We start from the raw sequence: 23,238 nt of genomic DNA on the forward strand, positions 1-23,238 counted from the left end.
GGGCTATTTGGCATTTTGAACTCTTGCGACCCTTAACCTTTTAGACTTGTTGTTCAGCAGTAGTGCAGTGTAAATCAGTGAGGAAAATTTAATTTTATTGCATTCCTTTGATTCCTTGCATAATCATTTATTTATTTATAAGGTCGTAGCTCTTCTAATAGCTGAGATATGGCATTTTTGATGCCCATTTTTGGCCTCAAAAACGGACGTCGAAAACGACTTTTTCACGATTTTCAAAGTGCTCTCATTCCCTTAGTTCTGCTCGGATCCTGTTATAACCCGGTGTTTTCGTAATCTAGGTGACCCAAATAAGACGCTGGTATACTTAGTTTCATTTCGAAAAAAATCAATTTTTGGTGAAAAAATTCGATACGGGGGGGTATACCCGAAAAATGAAAAATTTCAAACTTTGAAGGTCGATATCTCAGCTTCTATTGGAGCTATCGGGAAAATTCCAACGGTTTTGTCTTAGTTTCGTCATTTTGAATCCAACGAGACCATCCGCAAGGTCGTAGCTCTTCTAATAGCTGAGATATGGCATTTTTGATGCCCATTTTTGGCCTCAAAAACGGACGTCGAAAACGACTTTTTCACGATTTTCAAAGTGCTCTCATTCCCTTAGTTCTGCTCGGATCCTGTTATAACCCGGTGTTTTCGTAATCTAGGTGACCCAAATAAGACGCTGGTATACTTAGTTTCATTTCGAAAAAAATCAATTTTTGGTGAAAAAATTCGATACGGGGGGGTATACCCGAAAAATGAAAAATTTCAAACTTTGAAGGTCGATATCTCAGCTTCTATTGGAGCTATCGGGAAAATTCCAACGGTTTTGTCTTAGTTTCGTCATTTTGAATCCAACGAGACCATCCGCAAGGTCGTAGCTCTTCTAATAGCTGAGATATGGCATTTTTGATGCCCATTTTTGGCCTCAAAAACGGACATCAAAAACTTTTTTTTCACGATTTTCAAAGTGCTCTCATTCCCTTAGTTCTGCTTGGATCCTGTTATAACCCCGTGTTTTCGTAATCTAGATGACCCAAATAAAAGGCTGGTTTACTTAGTTTGATTTCGAAAAAAATCAAATTTTGGTGAAAAAATTCGATACGGGGGGGTATACCCGAAAAATGAAAAATTCCAAACTTTGAAGGTCGATATCTCGGCTTCTATTGGAGCTATCGGGAAAATTCCAACGGTTTTGTCTTAGTTTCGTCATCCTGAATCCAACGAGACCATCCGCAAGGTCGTAGCTCTTCTAATAGCTGAGATATGGCATTTTTGATGCCCATTTTTGGCCTCAAAAACGGACATCAAAAACTTTTTTTTCACGATTTTCAAAGTGCTCTCATTCCCTTAGTTCTGCTTGGATTCTGTTATAACCCCGTGTTTTCGTAATCTAGATGACCCAAATAAAAGGCTGGTTTACTTAGTTTGATTTCGAAAAAAATCAAATTTTGGTGAAAAAATTCGATACGGGGGGGTATACCCGAAAAATGAAAAATTCCAAACTTTGAAGGTCGATATCTCGGCTTCTATTGGAGCTATCGGGAAAATTCCAACGGTTTTGTCTTAGTTTTGTCATTTTGAATCCAACAAGACCATTTGCAAGGTCGTAGCTCTTCTAATAGCTGAGAGATGGCATTTTTGATGCCCATTTTTGGCCTCAAAAACGGACGTCGAAAACGACTTTTTCACGATTTTCAAAGTGCTCTCATTCTCTTAGTTCTGCTCGGATCCTGTTATAACCCGGTGTTTTCGTAATCTAGTATACTTAGTTTGATTTCGAAAAAAATCAATTTTTGGTGAAAAAATTCGATACAGGGGGGTATACCCGAAAAATGAAAAATTCCGAACTTTGAAGGTCGATATCTCGGCTTCTATTGGAGCTATCGGGAAAATTCCAACGGTTTTGTCTTAGTTTCGTCATTTTGAATCCAACGAGACCATTTGCAAAGTCGTAGCTCTTCTAATAGCTGAGATATGGCATTTTTGATGCCCATTTTTGGCCTCAAAAACGGACGTCGAAAACGACTTTTTCACGATTTTCAAAGTGCTCTCATTCCCTTAGTTCTGCTTGGATTCTGTTATAACCCGTGTTTTCGTAATCTAGGTGACCCAAATAAGACGCTGGTATACTTAGTTTGATTTCGAAAAAAATCAATTTTTGGTGAAAAAATTCGATACGGGGGGGTATACCCGAAAAATGAAAAATTCGAAACTTTGAAGGTCGATATCTCGGCTTCTATGGAAGCTATCGGGAAAATTTCAACGGTTTTGTCTTAGTTTCGTCATTTTAAATCCAACGAGACCATCCGCAAGGTCGTAGCTCTTCTAATAGCTGAGATATGGCATTTTTGATGCCCATTTTTGGCCTCAAAAACGGACGTCAAAAACGACTTTTTCACGATTTTCAAAGTGCTCTCATTCCCTTAGTTCTGCTTGGATTCTGTTATAACCCGTGTTTTCGTAATCTAGGTGACCCAAATAAGACGCTGGTATACTTAGTTTGATTTCGAAAAAAATCAATTTTTGGTGAAAAAATTCGATACAGGGGGGTATACCCGAAAAATGAAAAATTCCGAACTTTGAAGGTCGATATCTCGGCTTCTATTGGAGCTATCGGGAAAATTCCAACGGTTTTGTCTTAGTTTCGTCATTTTAAATCCAACGAGACCATTTGCAAAGTCGTAGCTCTTCTAATAGCTGAGATATGGCATTTTTGATGCCCATTTTTGGCCTCAAAAACGGACGTCGAAAACGACTTTTTCACGATTTTCAAAGTGCTCTCATTCCCTTAGTTCTGCTCGGATCCTGTTATAACCCGGTGTTTTCGTAATCTAGGTGACCCAAATAAGACGCTGGTATACTTAGTTTGATTTCGAAAAAAATCAATTTTTGGTGAAAAAATTCGATACGGGGGGGTATACCCGAAAAATGAAAAATTCCAAACTTTGAAGGTCGATATCTCGGCTTCTGTTGGAGCTATCGGGAAAATACTAACGGTTTTGTTTTAGTTTCGTCATTTTGAATCCAACGAGACCATCCGCAAGGTCGTAGCTCTTCTAATAGCTGAGATATGGCATTTTTGATGCCCACTTTTGGCCTCAAAAACGGACGTCAAAAACGACTTTTTCACGATTTTCAAAGTGCTCTCATTCCCTTAGTTCTGCTTGGATTCTGTTATAACCCCGTGTTTTCGTAATCTAGATGACCCAAATAAAAGGCTGGTTTACTTAGTTTGATTTCGAAAAAATCAATTTTTGGTGAAAAAATTCGATACGGAGGGGTATACCCGAAAAATGAAAAATTCCAAACTTTGAAGGTCGATATCTCGGCTTCTGTTGGAGCTATCGGGAAAATACTAACGGTTTTGTTTTAGTTTCGTCATTTTGAATCCAACGAGACCATCCGCAAGGTCGTAGCTCTTCTAATAGCTGAGATATGGCATTTTTGATGCCCACTTTTGGCCTCAAAAACGGACGTCAAAAACGACTTTTTCACGATTTTCAAAGTGCTCTCATTCCCTTAGTTCTGCTTGGATTCTGTTATAACCCCGTGTTTTTGTAATCTAGATGACCCAAATAAAAGGCTGGTTTACTTAGTTTGATTTCGAAAAAAATCTATTTTTGGTGAAAAAATTCGATACGGAGGGGTATACCCGAAAAATGAAAAATTCCAAATTTTGAAGGTCGATATCTCGGCTTCTATTGGAGCTATCGGGAAAATTCCAACGGTTTTGTCTTAGTTTCGTCATTTTGAATCCAACGAGAGCATCAGCAATGTCGTAGCTCTTCTAATAGCTGAGATATGGCATTTTTTATGCCCATTTTTGGCCTCAAAAACGGACGTCAAAAACAACTATTTCACGATTTTCAAAGTGCTCTCATTCCCTTAGTTCTGCTCGGATCCTGTTATAACCCGTGTTTTCGTAATCTAGGTGACCCAAATAAGACGCTGGTATACTTAGTTTGATTTCGAAAAAAATCAATTTTTGGTGAAAAAATTCGATACAGGGGGGTATACCCGAAAAATGAAAAATTCCGAACTTTGAAGGTCGATATCTCGGCTTCTATTGGAGCTATCGGGAAAATTCCAACGGTTTTGTCTTAGTTTCGTCATTTTGAATCCAACGAGACCATTTGCAAAGTCGTAGCTCTTCTAATAGCTGAGATATGGCATTTTTGATGCCCATTTTTGGCCTCAAAAACGGACGTCGAAAACGACTTTTTCACGATTTTCAAAGTGCTCTCATTCCCTTAGTTCTGCTCGGATCCTGTTATAACCCGGTGTTTTCGTAATCTAGGTGACCCAAATAAGACGCTGGTATACTTAGTTTGATTTCGAAAAAAATCAATTTTTGGTGAAAAAATTCGATACGGGGGGGTATACCCGAAAAATGAAAAATTCCAAACTTTGAAGGTCGATATCTCGGCTTCTGTTGGAGCTATCGGGAAAATACTAACGGTTTTGTTTTAGTTTCGTCATTTTGAATCCAACGAGACCATCCGCAAGGTCGTAGCTCTTCTAATAGCTGAGATATGGCATTTTTGATGCCCACTTTTGGCCTCAAAAACGGACGTCAAAAACGACTTTTTCACGATTTTCAAAGTGCTCTCATTCCCTTAGTTCTGCTTGGATTCTGTTATAACCCGTGTTTTCGTAATCTAGGTGACCCAAATAAGACGCTGGTATACTTAGTTTGATTTCGAAAAAAATCAATTTTTGGTGAAAAAATTCGATACAGGGGGGTATACCCGAAAAATGAAAAATTCCGAACTTTGAAGGTCGATATCTCGGCTTCTATTGGAGCTATCGGGAAAATTCCAACGGTTTTGTCTTAGTTTCGTCATTTTAAATCCAACGAGACCATTTGCAAAGTCGTAGCTCTTCTAATAGCTGAGATATGGCATTTTTGATGCCCATTTTTGGCCTCAAAAACGGACGTCGAAAACGACTTTTTCACGATTTTCAAAGTGCTCTCATTCCCTTAGTTCTGCTCGGATCCTGTTATAACCCGGTGTTTTCGTAATCTAGGTGACCCAAATAAGACGCTGGTATACTTAGTTTGATTTCGAAAAAAATCAATTTTTGGTGAAAAAATTCGATACGGGGGGGTATACCCGAAAAATGAAAAATTCCAAACTTTGAAGGTCGATATCTCGGCTTCTGTTGGAGCTATCGGGAAAATACTAACGGTTTTGTTTTAGTTTCGTCATTTTGAATCCAACGAGACCATCCGCAAGGTCGTAGCTCTTCTAATAGCTGAGATATGGCATTTTTGATGCCCACTTTTGGCCTCAAAAACGGACGTCAAAAACGACTTTTTCACGATTTTCAAAGTGCTCTCATTCCCTTAGTTCTGCTTGGATTCTGTTATAACCCCGTGTTTTCGTAATCTAGATGACCCAAATAAAAGGCTGGTTTACTTAGTTTGATTTCGAAAAAATCAATTTTTGGTGAAAAAATTCGATACGGAGGGGTATACCCGAAAAATGAAAAATTCCAAACTTTGAAGGTCGATATCTCGGCTTCTGTTGGAGCTATCGGGAAAATACTAACGGTTTTGTTTTAGTTTCGTCATTTTGAATCCAACGAGACCATCCGCAAGGTCGTAGCTCTTCTAATAGCTGAGATATGGCATTTTTGATGCCCACTTTTGGCCTCAAAAACGGACGTCAAAAACGACTTTTTCACGATTTTCAAAGTGCTCTCATTCCCTTAGTTCTGCTTGGATTCTGTTATAACCCGTGTTTTCGTAATCTAGGTGACCCAAATAAGACGCTGGTATACTTAGTTTGATTTCGAAAAAAATCAATTTTTGGTGAAAAAATTCGATACGGGGGGGTATACCCGAAAAATGAAAAATTCGAAACTTTGAAGGTCGATATCTCGGCTTCTATGGAAGCTATCGGGAAAATTTCAACGGTTTTGTCTTAGTTTCGTCATTTTAAATCCAACGAGACCATCCGCAAGGTCGTAGCTCTTCTAATAGCTGAGATATGGCATTTTTGATGCCCATTTTTGGCCTCAAAAACGGACGTCAAAAACGACTTTTTCACGATTTTCAAAGTGCTCTCATTCCCTTAGTTCTGCTTGGATTCTGTTATAACCCGTGTTTTCGTAATCTAGGTGACCCAAATAAGACGCTGGTATACTTAGTTTGATTTCGAAAAAAATCAATTTTTGGTGAAAAAATTCGATACAGGGGGGTATACCCGAAAAATGAAAAATTCCGAACTTTGAAGGTCGATATCTCGGCTTCTATTGGAGCTATCGGGAAAATTCCAACGGTTTTGTCTTAGTTTCGTCATTTTAAATCCAACGAGACCATTTGCAAAGTCGTAGCTCTTCTAATAGCTGAGATATGGCATTTTTGATGCCCATTTTTGGCCTCAAAAACGGACGTCGAAAACGACTTTTTCACGATTTTCAAAGTGCTCTCATTCCCTTAGTTCTGCTCGGATCCTGTTATAACCCGGTGTTTTCGTAATCTAGGTGACCCAAATAAGACGCTGGTATACTTAGTTTGATTTCGAAAAAAATCAATTTTTGGTGAAAAAATTCGATACGGGGGGGTATACCCGAAAAATGAAAAATTCCAAACTTTGAAGGTCGATATCTCGGCTTCTGTTGGAGCTATCGGGAAAATACTAACGGTTTTGTTTTAGTTTCGTCATTTTGAATCCAACGAGACCATCCGCAAGGTCGTAGCTCTTCTAATAGCTGAGATATGGCATTTTTGATGCCCACTTTTGGCCTCAAAAACGGACGTCAAAAACGACTTTTTCACGATTTTCAAAGTGCTCTCATTCCCTTAGTTCTGCTTGGATTCTGTTATAACCCCGTGTTTTCGTAATCTAGATGACCCAAATAAAAGGCTGGTTTACTTAGTTTGATTTCGAAAAAATCAATTTTTGGTGAAAAAATTCGATACGGAGGGGTATACCCGAAAAATGAAAAATTCCAAACTTTGAAGGTCGATATCTCGGCTTCTGTTGGAGCTATCGGGAAAATACTAACGGTTTTGTTTTAGTTTCGTCATTTTGAATCCAACGAGACCATCCGCAAGGTCGTAGCTCTTCTAATAGCTGAGATATGGCATTTTTGATGCCCACTTTTGGCCTCAAAAACGGACGTCAAAAACGACTTTTTCACGATTTTCAAAGTGCTCTCATTCCCTTAGTTCTGCTTGGATTCTGTTATAACCCCGTGTTTTTGTAATCTAGATGACCCAAATAAAAGGCTGGTTTACTTAGTTTGATTTCGAAAAAAATCTATTTTTGGTGAAAAAATTCGATACGGAGGGGTATACCCGAAAAATGAAAAATTCCAAATTTTGAAGGTCGATATCTCGGCTTCTATTGGAGCTATCGGGAAAATTCCAACGGTTTTGTCTTAGTTTCGTCATTTTGAATCCAACGAGAGCATCAGCAATGTCGTAGCTCTTCTAATAGCTGAGATATGGCATTTTTTATGCCCATTTTTGGCCTCAAAAACGGACGTCAAAAACAACTATTTCACGATTTTCAAAGTGCTCTCATTCCCTTAGTTCTGCTCGGATCCTGTTATAACCCGTGTTTTCGTAATCTAGGTGACCCAAATAAGACGCTGGTATACTTAGTTTGATTTCGAAAAAAATCAATTTTTGGTGAAAAAATTCGATACAGGGGGGTATACCCGAAAAATGAAAAATTCCGAACTTTGAAGGTCGATATCTCGGCTTCTATTGGAGCTATCGGGAAAATTCCAACGGTTTTGTCTTAGTTTCGTCATTTTGAATCCAACGAGACCATTTGCAAAGTCGTAGCTCTTCTAATAGCTGAGATATGGCATTTTTGATGCCCATTTTTGGCCTCAAAAACGGACGTCGAAAACGACTTTTTCACGATTTTCAAAGTGCTCTCATTCCCTTAGTTCTGCTCGGATCCTGTTATAACCCGGTGTTTTCGTAATCTAGGTGACCCAAATAAGACGCTGGTATACTTAGTTTGATTTCGAAAAAAATCAATTTTTGGTGAAAAAATTCGATACGGGGGGGTATACCCGAAAAATGAAAAATTCCAAACTTTGAAGGTCGATATCTCGGCTTCTGTTGGAGCTATCGGGAAAATACTAACGGTTTTGTTTTAGTTTCGTCATTTTGAATCCAACGAGACCATCCGCAAGGTCGTAGCTCTTCTAATAGCTGAGATATGGCATTTTTGATGCCCACTTTTGGCCTCAAAAACGGACGTCAAAAACGACTTTTTCACGATTTTCAAAGTGCTCTCATTCCCTTAGTTCTGCTTGGATTCTGTTATAACCCGTGTTTTCGTAATCTAGGTGACCCAAATAAGACGCTGGTATACTTAGTTTGATTTCGAAAAAAATCAATTTTTGGTGAAAAAATTCGATACAGGGGGGTATACCCGAAAAATGAAAAATTCCGAACTTTGAAGGTCGATATCTCGGCTTCTATTGGAGCTATCGGGAAAATTCCAACGGTTTTGTCTTAGTTTCGTCATTTTAAATCCAACGAGACCATTTGCAAAGTCGTAGCTCTTCTAATAGCTGAGATATGGCATTTTTGATGCCCATTTTTGGCCTCAAAAACGGACGTCGAAAACGACTTTTTCACGATTTTCAAAGTGCTCTCATTCCCTTAGTTCTGCTCGGATCCTGTTATAACCCGGTGTTTTCGTAATCTAGGTGACCCAAATAAGACGCTGGTATACTTAGTTTGATTTCGAAAAAAATCAATTTTTGGTGAAAAAATTCGATACGGGGGGGTATACCCGAAAAATGAAAAATTCCAAACTTTGAAGGTCGATATCTCGGCTTCTGTTGGAGCTATCGGGAAAATACTAACGGTTTTGTTTTAGTTTCGTCATTTTGAATCCAACGAGACCATCCGCAAGGTCGTAGCTCTTCTAATAGCTGAGATATGGCATTTTTGATGCCCACTTTTGGCCTCAAAAACGGACGTCAAAAACGACTTTTTCACGATTTTCAAAGTGCTCTCATTCCCTTAGTTCTGCTTGGATTCTGTTATAACCCCGTGTTTTCGTAATCTAGATGACCCAAATAAAAGGCTGGTTTACTTAGTTTGATTTCGAAAAAATCAATTTTTGGTGAAAAAATTCGATACGGAGGGGTATACCCGAAAAATGAAAAATTCCAAACTTTGAAGGTCGATATCTCGGCTTCTGTTGGAGCTATCGGGAAAATACTAACGGTTTTGTTTTAGTTTCGTCATTTTGAATCCAACGAGACCATCCGCAAGGTCGTAGCTCTTCTAATAGCTGAGATATGGCATTTTTGATGCCCACTTTTGGCCTCAAAAACGGACGTCAAAAACGACTTTTTCACGATTTTCAAAGTGCTCTCATTCCCTTAGTTCTGCTTGGATTCTGTTATAACCCCGTGTTTTTGTAATCTAGATGACCCAAATAAAAGGCTGGTTTACTTAGTTTGATTTCGAAAAAAATCTATTTTTGGTGAAAAAATTCGATACGGAGGGGTATACCCGAAAAATGAAAAATTCCAAATTTTGAAGGTCGATATCTCGGCTTCTATTGGAGCTATCGGGAAAATTCCAACGGTTTTGTCTTAGTTTCGTCATTTTGAATCCAACGAGAGCATCAGCAATGTCGTAGCTCTTCTAATAGCTGAGATATGGCATTTTTTATGCCCATTTTTGGCCTCAAAAACGGACGTCAAAAACAACTATTTCACGATTTTCAAAGTGCTCTCATTCCCTTAGTTCTGCTCGGATCCTGTTATAACCCGTGTTTTCGTAATCTAGGTGACCCAAATAAGACGCTGGTATACTTAGTTTGATTTCGAAAAAAATCAATTTTTGGTGAAAAAATTCGATACAGGGGGGTATACCCGAAAAATGAAAAATTCCGAACTTTGAAGGTCGATATCTCGGCTTCTATTGGAGCTATCGGGAAAATTCCAACGGTTTTGTCTTAGTTTCGTCATTTTGAATCCAACGAGACCATTTGCAAAGTCGTAGCTCTTCTAATAGCTGAGATATGGCATTTTTGATGCCCATTTTTGGCCTCAAAAACGGACGTCGAAAACGACTTTTTCACGATTTTCAAAGTGCTCTCATTCCCTTAGTTCTGCTCGGATCCTGTTATAACCCGGTGTTTTCGTAATCTAGGTGACCCAAATAAGACGCTGGTATACTTAGTTTGATTTCGAAAAAAATCAATTTTTGGTGAAAAAATTCGATACGGGGGGGTATACCCGAAAAATGAAAAATTCCAAACTTTGAAGGTCGATATCTCGGCTTCTGTTGGAGCTATCGGGAAAATACTAACGGTTTTGTTTTAGTTTCGTCATTTTGAATCCAACGAGACCATCCGCAAGGTCGTAGCTCTTCTAATAGCTGAGATATGGCATTTTTGATGCCCACTTTTGGCCTCAAAAACGGACGTCAAAAACGACTTTTTCACGATTTTCAAAGTGCTCTCATTCCCTTAGTTCTGCTTGGATTCTGTTATAACCCGTGTTTTCGTAATCTAGGTGACCCAAATAAGACGCTGGTATACTTAGTTTGATTTCGAAAAAAATCAATTTTTGGTGAAAAAATTCGATACGGGGGGGTATACCCGAAAAATGAAAAATTCCAAACTTTGAAGGTCGATATCTCGGCTTCTGTTGGAGCTATCGGGAAAATACTAACGGTTTTGTTTTAGTTTCGTCATTTTGAATCCAACGAGACCATCCGCAAGGTCGTAGCTCTTCTAATAGCTGAGATATGGCATTTTTGATGCCCATTTTTGGCCTCAAAAACGGACGTCGAAAACGACTTTTTCACGATTTTCAAAGTGCTCTCATTCTCTTAGTTCTGCTCGGATCCTGTTATAACCCGGTGTTTTCGTAATCTAGTATACTTAGTTTGATTTCGAAAAAAATCAATTTTTGGTGAAAAAATTCGATACAGGGGGGTATACCCGAAAAATGAAAAATTCCGAACTTTGAAGGTCGATATCTCGGCTTCTATTGGAGCTATCGGGAAAATTCCAACGGTTTTGTCTTAGTTTCGTCATTTTGAATCCAACGAGACCATTTGCAAAGTCGTAGCTCTTCTAATAGCTGAGATATGGCATTTTTGATGCCCATTTTTGGCCTCAAAAACGGACGTCGAAAACGACTTTTTCACGATTTTCAAAGTGCTCTCATTCCCTTAGTTTTGCTTGGATTCTGTTATAACCCGTGTTTTCGTAATCTAGGTGACCCAAATAAGACGCTGGTATACTTAGTTTGATTTCGAAAAAAATCAATTTTTGGTGAAAAAATTCGATACAGGGGGGTATACCCGAAAAATGAAAAATTCCGAAATTTGAAGGTCGATATCTCGGCTTCTATTGGAGCTATCGGGAAAATTCCAACGGTTTTGTCTTAGTTTCGTCATTTTAAATCCAACGAGACCATTTGCAAAGTCGTAGCTCTTCTAATAGCTGAGATATGGCATTTTTGATGCCCATTTTTGGCCTCAAAAACGGACGTCGAAAACGACTTTTTCACGATTTTCAAAGTGCTCTCATTCCCTTAGTTCTGCTCGGATCCTGTTATAACCCGGTGTTTTCGTAATCTAGGTGACCCAAATAAGACGCTGGTATACTTAGTTTGATTTCGAAAAAAATCAATTTTTGGTGAAAAAATTCGATACGGGGGGGTATACCCGAAAAATGAAAAATTCCAAACTTTGAAGGTCGATATCTCGGCTTCTGTTGGAGCTATCGGGAAAATACTAACGGTTTTGTTTTAGTTTCGTCATTTTGAATCCAACGAGACCATCCGCAAGGTCGTAGCTCTTCTAATAGCTGAGATATGGCATTTTTGATGCCCACTTTTGGCCTCAAAAACGGACGTCAAAAACGACTTTTTCACGATTTTCAAAGTGCTCTCATTCCCTTAGTTCTGCTTGGATTCTGTTATAACCCCGTGTTTTCGTAATCTAGATGACCCAAATAAAAGGCTGGTTTACTTAGTTTGATTTCGAAAAAATCAATTTTTGGTGAAAAAATTCGATACGGAGGGGTATACCCGAAAAATGAAAAATTCCAAACTTTGAAGGTCGATATCTCGGCTTCTGTTGGAGCTATCGGGAAAATACTAACGGTTTTGTTTTAGTTTCGTCATTTTGAATCCAACGAGACCATCCGCAAGGTCGTAGCTCTTCTAATAGCTGAGATATGGCATTTTTGATGCCCACTTTTGGCCTCAAAAACGGACGTCAAAAACGACTTTTTCACGATTTTCAAAGTGCTCTCATTCCCTTAGTTCTGCTTGGATTCTGTTATAACCCCGTGTTTTTGTAATCTAGATGACCCAAATAAAAGGCTGGTTTACTTAGTTTGATTTCGAAAAAAATCTATTTTTGGTGAAAAAATTCGATACGGAGGGGTATACCCGAAAAATGAAAAATTCCAAATTTTGAAGGTCGATATCTCGGCTTCTATTGGAGCTATCGGGAAAATTCCAACGGTTTTGTCTTAGTTTCGTCATTTTGAATCCAACGAGAGCATCAGCAATGTCGTAGCTCTTCTAATAGCTGAGATATGGCATTTTTTATGCCCATTTTTGGCCTCAAAAACGGACGTCAAAAACAACTATTTCACGATTTTCAAAGTGCTCTCATTCCCTTAGTTCTGCTCGGATCCTGTTATAACCCGTGTTTTCGTAATCTGGGTGACCCAAATAAGACGCTGGTATACTTAGTTTGATTTCGAAAAAAATCAATTTTTGGTGAAAAAATTCGATACAGGGGGGTATACCCGAAAAATGAAAAATTCCGAACTTTGAAGGTCGATATCTCGGCTTCTATTGGAGCTATCGGGAAAATACTAACGGTTTTGTCTTAGTTTCGTCATTTTGAATACAACGAGACCAGCCGCAAGGTCGTAGCTCTTCTAATAGCTGAGATATGGCATTTTTGATGCCCATTTTTGGCCTCAAAAACGGACGTCGAAAACGACTTTTTCACGATATTCAAAGTGCTCTCATTCCCTTAGTTCTGCTCGGATCCTGTTACAACCCGGTGTTTTCGTAATCTAGGTGACCCAAATAAGACGCTGGTATACTTAGTTTGATTTCGAAAAAATCAATTTTTGGTGAAAAAATTCGATACGGGGGGGTATACCCGAAAAATTAAAAATTCCAAACTTTGAAGGTCGATATCGCGGCTTCTATTGGAGCTATCGGGAAAATTCCAACGGTTTTGTCTTAGTTTCGTCATTTTGAATCCAACGAGACCATCCGCAATGTCGTAACTCTTCTAATAGCTGAGATATGGCATTTTTGATGCCCATTTTTGGCCTCAAAAACGGACGTCAAAAACGACTTTTTCACGATTTTCAAAGTGCTCTCATTCCCTAAGTTCTGCTCGGATCCTGTTATAACCCGTGTTTTCGTAATCTAGGTGACCCAAATAAGACGCTGGTATACTTAGTTTGATTTCGAAAAAAATCAATTTTTGGTGAAAAAATTCGATACGGGGGGGTATACCCGAAAAATGAAAAATTCGAAACTTTGAAGGTCGATATCTCGGCTTCTATGGAAGCTATCGGGAAAATTTCAACGGTTTTGTCTTAGTTTCGTCATTTTAAATCCAACGAGACCATCCGCAAGGTCGTAGCTCTTCTAATAGCTGAGATATGGCATTTTTGATGCCCATTTTCGGCCTCAAAAACGGACGTCGAAAACGACTTTTTCACGATTTTCAAAGTGCTCTCATTCCCTTAGTTCTGCTCGGATCCTGTTATAACCCGGTGTTTTCGTAATCTAGGTGACCCAAATAAGACGCTGGTATACTTAGTTTGATTTCGAAAAAAATCAATTTTTGGTGAAAAAATTCGATACGGGGGGGTATACCCGAAAAATGAAAAATTCGAAACTTTGAAGGTCGATATCTCGGCTTCTATGGAAGCTATCGGGAAAATTTCAACGGTTTTGTCTTAGTTTCGTCATTTTAAATCCAACGAGACCATCCGCAAGGTCGTAGCTCTTCTAATAGCTGAGATATGGCATTTTTGATGCCCATTTTCGGCCTCAAAAACGGACGTCGAAAACGACTTTTTCACGATTTTCAAAGTGCTCTCATTCCCTTAGTTCTGCTCGGATCCTGTTATAACCCGGTGTTTTTGTAATCTAGGTGACCCAAATAAGACGCTGGTATACTTAGTTTGATTTCGAAAAAAATCAATTTTTGGTGAAAAAATTCGATACGGGGGGGTATACCCGAAAAATGAAAAATTCCAAACTTTGAAGGTCGATATCTCGGCTTCTATGGGAGCTATCGGGAAAGTTTCAACGGTTTTGTCTTAGTTTCGTCGTTTTGAATCCAACGAGACCATCCGCAAGCTCGTAGCTCTTCTAATAGCTGAGATATGGCATTTTTGATGCCCATTTTCGGCCTCAAAAACGGACGTCGAAAACGACTTTTTCACGATTTTCAAAGTGCTCTCATTCCCTTAGTTCTGCTCGGATCCTGTTATAACCCGGTGTTTTCGTAATCTAGGTGACCCAAATAAGACGCTGGTATACTTAGTTTGATTTCGAAAAAAATCAATTTTTGGTGAAAAAATTCGATACAGGGGACAATGAAAAATTCCGAACTTTGAAGGTCGATATCTCGGCTTCTATTGGAGCTATCGGGAAAATTCCAACGGTTTTGTCTTAGTTTTGTCATTTTGAATCCAACGAGACCATTTGCAAAGTCGTAGCTCTTCTAATAGCTGAGATATGGCATTTTTGATGCCCATTTTTGGCCTCAAAAACGGACGTCGAAAACGACTTTCAAAGTGCTCTCATTCCCTTAGTTCTGCTTGGATTCTGTTATAACCCCGTGTTTTCGTAATCTAGATGACCCAAATAAAAGGCTGGTTTACTTAGTTTGATTTCGAAAAAAATCTATTTTTGGTGAAAAAATTCGATACGGGGGGGTATACCCGAAAAATGAAAAATTCCAAATTTTGAAGGTCGATATCTCGGCTTCTATTGGAGCTATCGGGAAAATTCCAACGGTTTTGTCTTAGTTTCGTCATTTTGAATCCAACGAGAGCATCAGCAATGTCGTAGCTCTTCTAATAGCTGAGATATGGCATTTTTTATGCCCATTTTTGGCCTCAAAAACGGACGTCAAAAACAACTATTTCACGATTTTCAAAGTGCTCTCATTCCCTTAGTTCTGCTCGGATCCTGTTATAACCCGTGTTTTCGTAATCTGGGTGACCCAAATAAGACGCTGGTATACTTAGTTTGATTTCGAAAAAAATCAATTTTTGGTGAAAAAATTCGATACAGGGGGGTATACCCGAAAAATGAAAAATTCCGAACTTTGAAGGTCGATATCTCGGCTTCTATTGGAGCTATCGGGAAAATACTAACGGTTTTGTCTTAGTTTCGTCATTTTGAATACAACGAGACCAGCCGCAAGGTCGTAGCTCTTCTAATAGCTGAGATATGGCATTTTTGATGCCCATTTTTGGCCTCAAAAACGGACGTCGAAAACGACTTTTTCACGATATTCAAAGTGCTCTCATTCCCTTAGTTCTGCTCGGATCCTGTTACAACCCGGTGTTTTCGTAATCTAGGTGACCCAAATAAGACGCTGGTATTCTTATTTTGATTTCGAAAAAAATCAATTTTTGGTGAAAAAATTCGATACGGGGGGGTATACCCGAAAAATGAAAAATTCCAAACTTTGAAGGTCGATATCGCGGCTTCTATTGGAGCTATCGGGAAAATTCCAACGGTTTTGTCTTAGTTTCGTCATTTTGAATCCAACGAGACCATCCGCAATGTCGTAACTCTTCTAATAGCTGAGATATGGCATTTTTGATGCCCATTTTTGGCCTCAAAAACGGACGTCAAAAACGACTTTTTTACGATTTTCAAAGTGCTCTCATTCCCTAAGTTCTGCTCGGATCCTGTTATAACCCGTGTTTTCGTAATCTAGGTGACCCAAATAAGACGCTGGTATACTTAGTTTGATTTCGAAAAAATCAATTTTTGGTGAAAAAATTCGATACGGGGGGGTATACCCGAAAAATGAAAAATTCCAAACTTTGAAGGTCGATATCTCGGCTTCTATTGGAGCTATCGGGAAAATACTAACGGTTTTGTCTTAGTTTCGTCATTTTGAATCCAACGAGACCATCCGCAATGTCGTAGCTCTTCTAATAGCTGAGATATGGCATTTTCGATGCCCATTTTTGGCCTCAAAAACGGACGTCGAAAACGACTTTTTCAGGATTTTCAAAGTGCTCTCATTCTCTTAGTTCTGCTCGGAACCTGTTATAACCCAGTGTTTTCGTAATCTAGGTGACCCAAATAAGACGCTGGTATTCTTATTTTGATTTCGAAAAAAATCAATTTTTGGTGAAAAAATTCGATACAGGGGGGTATACCCGAAAAATGAAAAATTCCAAACTTTGAAGGTCGATATCTCGGCTTCTATTGGAGCTATCGGGAAAATACTAACGGTTTTGTCTTAGTTTCGTCATTTTGAATCCAACGAGACCATCCGCAAGGTCGTAGCTCTTCTAATAGCTGAGATATGGCATTTTTGATGCCCATTTTTGGCCTCAAAAACGGACGTCGAAAACGACTTTTTCACGATTTTCAAAGTGCTCTCATTCCCTTAGTTCTGCTCGGATCCTGTTATAACCCGGTGTTTTCGTAATCTAGGTGACCCAAATAAGACGCTGGTATACTTACTTTGATTTCGAAAAAAATCAATTTTTGGTGAAAAAATTCGATACGGGGGGGTATACCCGAAAAATGAAAAATTCCAAACTTTGAAGGTCGATATCTCGGCTTCTATTGGAGCTATCGGGAAAATTCCAACGGTTTTGTCTTAGTTTCGTCATTTTGAATCCAACGAGACCATCCGCAAGGTCGTAGCTCTTTTAATAGCTGAGATATGGCATTTTTGATGCCCATTTTTGGCCTCAAAAACGGACGTCGAAAACGACTTTTTCAGGATTTTCAAAGTGCTCTCATTCTCTTAGTTCTGCTCGGAACCTGTTATAACCCGGTGTTTTCGTAATCTAGGTGACCCAAATAAGACGCTGGTATACTTAGTTTGATTTCGAAAAAAATCAATTTTTGGTGAAAAAATTCGATACGGGGGGGTATACCCGAAAAATGAAAAATTCGAAACTTTGAAGGTCGATATCTCGGCTTCTATGGAAGCTATCGGGAAAATTTCAACGGTTTTGTCTTAGTTTCGTCATTTTAAATCCAACGAGACCATCCGCAAGGTCGTAGCTCTTCTAATAGCTGAGATATGGCATTTTTGATGCCCATTTTCGGCCTCAAAAACGGACGTCGAAAACGACTTTTTCACGATTTTCAAAGTGCTCTCATTCCCTTAGTTCTGCTCGGATCCTGTTATAACCCGGTGTTTTCGTAATCTAGGTGACCCAAATAAGACGCTGGTATTCTTATTTTGATTTCGAAAAAAATCAATTTTTGGTGAAAAAATTCGATACGGGGGGGTATACCCGAAAAATGAAAAATTCCAAACTTTGAAGGTCGATATCGCGGCTTCTATTGGAGCTATCGGGAAAATTCCAACGGTTTTGTCTTAGTTTCGTCATTTTGAATCCAACGAGACCATCCGCAATGTCGTAACTCTTCTAATAGCTGAGATATGGCATTTTCGATGCCCATTTTTGGCCTCAAAAACGGACGTCGAAAACGACTTTTTCACGATTTTCAGAGTGCTCTCATTCCCTTAGTTCTGCTCGGATCCTGTTATAACCCGGTGTTTTCGTAATCTAGGTGACCCAAATAAGATGCTGGTATACTTAGTTTAATTTCGAAAAAAATCAATTTTTGGTGGAAAAATTCGATACGGGGGGGTATACCCGAAAAATGTAAAATTCCAAACTTTGAAGGTCGATATCTCGTCTTCTATTGGAGCTATTGGGAAAATACTAACGGTTTTGTCTTAGTTTCGTCGTTTTGAATCCAACGAGACCATCCGCAAGGTCGTAGCTCTTCTCATAGCTGAGATATGGCATTTTTGATGCCCATTTTTGGCCTCAAAAACGGACGTCGAAAACGACTTTTTCAGGATTTTCAAAGTGCTCTCATTCTCTTAGTTCTGCTCGGAACCTGTTATAACCCAGTGTTTTCGTAATCTAGGTGACCCAAATAAGACGCTGGTATTCTTATTTTGATTTCGAAAAAAATCAATTTTTGGTGAAAAAATTCGATACAGGGGGGTATACCCGAAAAATGAAAAATTCCAAACTTTGAAGGTCGATATCTCGGCTTCTATTGGAGCTATCGGGAAAATACTAACGGTTTTGTCTTAGTTTCGTCATTTTGAATCCAACGAGACCATCCGCAAGGTCGTAGCTCTTCTAATAGCTGAGATATGGCATTTTTGATGCCCATTTTTGGCCTCAAAAACGGACGTCGAAAACGACTTTTTCACGATTTTCAAAGTGCTCTCATTCCCTTAGTTCTGCTCGGATCCTGTTATAACCCGGTGTTTTCGTAATCTAGGTGACCCAAATAAGACGCTGGTATACTTACTTTGATTTCGAAAAAAATCAATTTTTGGTGAAAAAATTCGATACGGGGGGGTATACCCGAAAAATGAAAAATTCCAAACTTTGAAGGTCGATATCTCGGCTTCTATTGGAGCTATCGGGAAAATTCCAACGGTTTTGTCTTAGTTTCGTCATTTTGAATCCAACGAGACCATCCGCAAGGTCGTAGCTCTTTTAATAGCTGAGATATGGCATTTTTGATGCCCATTTTTGGCCTCAAAAACGGACGTCGAAAACGACTTTTTCACGATTTTCAAAGTGCTCTCATTCCCTTAGTTCTGCTCGGATCCTGTTATAACCCGGTGTTTTCGTAATCTAGGTGACCCAAATAAGACGCTGGTATACTTACTTTGATTTCGAAAAAAATCAATTTTTGGTGAAAAAATTCGATACAGGGGGGTATACCCGAAAAATGAAAAATTCCAAACTTTGAAGGTCGATATCTCGGCTTCTATTGGAGCTATCGGGAAAATACTAACGGTTTTGTCTTAGTTTCGTCATTTTGAATCCAACGAGACCATCCGCAAGGTCGTAGCTCTTCTAATAGCTGAGATATGGCATTTTTGATGCCCATTTTTGGCCTCAAAAACGGACGTCGAAAACGACTTTTTCAGGATTTTCAAAGTGCTCTCATTCTCTTAGTTCTGCTCGGAACCTGTTATAACCCAGTGTTTTCGTAATCTAGGTGACCCAAATAAGACGCTGGTATTCTTATTTTGATTTCGAAAAAAATCAATTTTTGGTGAAAAAATTCGATACAGGGGGGTATACCCGAAAAATGAAAAATTCCAAACTTTGAAGGTCGATATCTCGGCTTCTATTGGAGCTATCGGGAAAATACTAACGGTTTTGTCTTAGTTTCGTCATTTTGAATCCAACGAGACCATCCGCAAGGTCGTAGCTCTTCTAATAGCTGAGATATGGCATTTTTGATGCCCATTTTTGGCCTCAAAAACGGACGTCAAAAACGACTTTTTCACGATTTTCAAAGTGCTCTCATTCCCTTAGTTCTGCTTGGATCCTGTTATAACCCCGTGTTTTCGTAATCTAGATGACCCAAATAAAAGGCTGGTTTACTTAGTTTGATTTCGAAAAAAATTAATTTTTGGTGAAAAAATTCGATACGGTATACCCGAAAAATGAAAAATTCCAAACTTTGAAGGTCGATATCTCGGCTTCTATTGGAGCTATCGGGAAAATTCCAACGGTTTTGTCTTAGTTTCGTCATCCTGAATCCAACGAGACCATCCGCAAAGTCGTAGCTCTTGTAATAGCTGAGATATGGCATTTTTGATGCCCATTTTTGGCCTCAAAAACGGACGTCAAAAACGACTTTTTCACGATTTTCAAAGTGCTCTCATTCCCTTAGTTCTGCTCGGATCCTGTTATAACCCGGTGTTTTCGTAATCTAGGTGACCCAAATAAGACGCTGGTATACTTAGTTTGATTTCGAAAAAAATCAATTTTTGGTGAAAAAATTCGATACGGGGGGTATACCCGAAAAAGGAAAAATTCCAAACTTTGAAGGTCGATATCTCGGCTTCTATTGGAGCTATCGGGAAAATTCCAACGGTTTTGTCTTAGTTTCGTCATTCTGAATCCAACGAGACCATCTGCAAGGTTGTAGCTCTTACGATAGCCGAGATATGGATATTTTGATGCCCATTTTTGGCCTCAAAAACGGACGTCGAAAACGACTTTTTCACGATTTTCAAAGTGCTCTCATTCCCTTAGTTCTGCTCGGATCCTGTTATAACCCGGTGTTTTCGTAATCTAGGTGACCCAAATAAGACGCTGGTATACTTAGTTTGATTTCGAAAAAAATCAATTTTTGGTGAAAAAATTCGATACGGGGGGGTATACCCGAAAAATTAAGAATTCCAAACTTTGAAGGTCGATATCTCGGCTTCTATGGGAGCTATCGGGAAAATTTCAACGGTTTTGTCTTAGTTTCGTCATCCTGAATCCAACGAGACCATCCGCAAAGTCGTAGCTCTTGTAATAGCTGAGATATGGCATTTTTGATGCCCATTTTTGGCCTCAAAAACGGACGTCAAAAACGACTTTTTCACGATTTTCAAAGTGCTCTCATTCCCTTAGTTCTGCTCGGATCCTGTTATAACCCGGTGTTTTCGTAATCTAGGTGACCCAAATAAGACGCTGGTATACTTAGTTTGATTTCGAAAAAAATCAATTTTTGGTGAAAAAATTCGATACGGGGGGTATACCCGAAAAAGGAAAAATTCCAAACTTTGAAGGTCGATATCTCGGCTTCTATTGGAGCTATCGGGAAAATTCCAACGGTTTTGTCTTAGTTTCGTCATTCTGAATCCAACGAGACCATCTGCAAGGTTGTAGCTCTTACGATAGCCGAGATATGGATATTTTGATGCCCATTTTTGGCCTCAAAAACGGACGTCGAAAACGACTTTTTCACGATTTTCAAAGTGCTCTCATTCCCTTAGTTCTGCTCGGATCCTGTTATAACCCGGTGTTTTCGTAATCTAGGTGACCCAAATAAGACGCTGGTATACTTAGTTTGATTTCGAAAAAAATCAATTTTTGGTGAAAAAATTCGATACGGGGGGTATACCCGAAAAATGAAAAATTCCAAATTTTGAAGGTCGATATCTCGGCTTCTATTGGAGCTATCGGGAAAACTCCAACGGTTTTGTCTTAGTTTCGTCATTTTGAATCCAACGAGACCATCCGCAAGGTCGTAGCTCTTCTAATAGCTGAGATATGGCATTTTTGATGCCCATTTTTGGCCTCAAAAACGGACGTCAAAAACGACTTTTTCACGATTTTCAAAGTGCTCTCATTCCCTTAGTTCTGCTCGGATCCTGTTATAACCCGGTGTTTTCGTAATCTAGGTGACCCAAATAAGACGCTGGTATACTTAGTTTGATTTCGAAAAAAATCAATTTTTGGTGAAAAAATTCGATACGGGGGGGTATACCCGAAAAATGAAAAAACCCAAACTTTGAAGTTCAATATCTCGGCTTCTATTGGAGCTATCGGGAAAACTCCAACGGTTTTGTCTTAGTTTCGTCATTTTGAATCCAACGAGACCATCCGCAAGGTCGTAGCTCTTCTAATAGCTGAGATATGGCATTTTTGATGCCCATTTTTGGCCTCAAAAACGGACGTCGAAAACGACTTTTTCACGATTTTCAAAGTGCTCTCATTCCCTTAGTTCTGCTCGGATCCTGTTATAACCCGGTGTTTTCGTAATCTAGGTGACCCAAATAAGACGCTGGTATACTTAGTTTGATTTCGAAAAAAATCAATTTTTGGTGAAGAAATTCGATACGGGGGGATATACCCGAAAAATGAAAAATTCCAAACTTTGAAGGTCGATATCTCAGCTTCTATTGGAGCTATCGGGAAAATTCCAACGGTTTTGTCTTAGCTTCGTCATTCTGAATCCAACGAGACCATCCGCAAGGTCGTAGCTCTTCTAATAGCTGAGATATGGCATTTTTGATGCCCATTTTTGGCCTCAAAAACGGACGTCAAAAACGACTTTTTCACGATTTTCAAAGTGCTCTCATTCCCTTAGTTCTGCTCGGATCCTGTTATAACCCGGTGTTTTCGTAATCTAGGTGACCCAAATAAGACGCTGGTATACTTAGTTTGATTTCGAAAAAAATCAATTTTTGGTGAAAAAATTCGATACGGGGGGGTATACCCGAAAAATGAAAAAACCCAAACTTTGAAGTTCAATATCTCGGCTTCTATTGGAGCTATCGGGAAAACTCCAACGGTTTTGTCTTAGTTTCGTCATTTTGAATCCAACGAGACCATCCGCAAGGTCGTAGCTCTTCTAATAGCTGAGATATGGCATTTTTGATGCCCATTTTTGGCCTCAAAAACGGACGTCGAAAACGACTTTTTCACGATTTTCAAAGTGCTCTCATTCCCTTAGTTCTGCTCGGATCCTGTTATAACCCGGTGTTTTCGTAATCTAGATGACCCAAATAAGACGCTGGTATACTTAGTTTGATTTCGAAAAAAATCAATTTTTGGTGAAAAAATTCGATACGGGGGGGTATACCCGAAAAATGAAAAATTCCAAACTTTGAAGGTCGATATCTCAGCTTCTATTGGAGCTATCGGGAAAATTCCAACGGTTTTGTCTTAGTTTCGTCATTTTGAATCCAACGAGACCATCCGCAAGGTCGTAGCTCTTCTAATAGCTGAGATATGGCATTTTTGATGCCCATTTTCGGCCTCAAAAACGGACGTCGAAAACGACTTTTTCACGATTTTCAAAGTGCTCTCATTCCCTTAGTTCTGCTCGGATCCTGTTATAACCCGGTGTTTTCGTAATCTAGGTGACCCAAATAAGATGCTGGTATACTTAGTTTGATTTCGAAAGAAATCAATTTTTTGTGAAAAAATTATCGAATTTTAAGAATACTGCTCCAAAAGACCTTGAATTTAAGGAATCACAAAAAGGGTGAAATTACAAAAACTTAAAATTTTGGAGTTAAGGTGCATCGGAACCAAGGGATGACTTACCCTATAACCCAAATATGGTGGTGGTAGATTCCCTACCTGTATAAGATCTCTACCAAATTACGCTTTTCTAACTTTTAGTTTTAGATTTTATTATATTTAAAGTTTTCAAATTGACACCCTGTATTTTTTTATCTATTTCAAGTTGTTAATTATT

At 39.0% G+C, this 23,238-nt stretch overlaps 1 protein-coding gene and 1 long non-coding RNA gene across 11 annotated transcripts in view; both read left to right on the plus strand.

The window, feature by feature from the left end:
• The window catches only part of LOC126747788 (myrosinase 1-like), a 76,881-nt gene that overhangs the window by 36,382 nt on the left and 17,261 nt on the right, over positions 1–23,238 (plus strand). The gene's annotated exons all lie outside the window — the stretch shown is intronic.
• LOC126747790 (uncharacterized) lies at positions 17–23,235 on the plus strand. 10 transcript variants are annotated; one of them, XR_007664406.1, is made up of 7 exons: positions 1,854–2,588; positions 14,973–15,065; positions 15,431–15,796; positions 16,527–16,892; positions 17,259–17,624; positions 18,357–19,088; positions 22,375–23,235. It is a non-coding gene; the product is annotated as an uncharacterized LOC126747790 (long non-coding RNA). The 10 variants fall into 10 exon arrangements; XR_007664408.1 differs by lacking the exon at positions 1,854–2,588 and adding an exon at positions 4,431–4,781; XR_007664405.1 differs by lacking the exon at positions 1,854–2,588 and adding an exon at positions 5,162–6,242.

This window comes from Anthonomus grandis, chromosome 20 (genome assembly GCF_022605725.1).
Source record: "Anthonomus grandis grandis chromosome 20, icAntGran1.3, whole genome shotgun sequence".
NCBI lineage: Eukaryota > Metazoa > Arthropoda > Insecta > Coleoptera > Curculionidae > Anthonomus > Anthonomus grandis.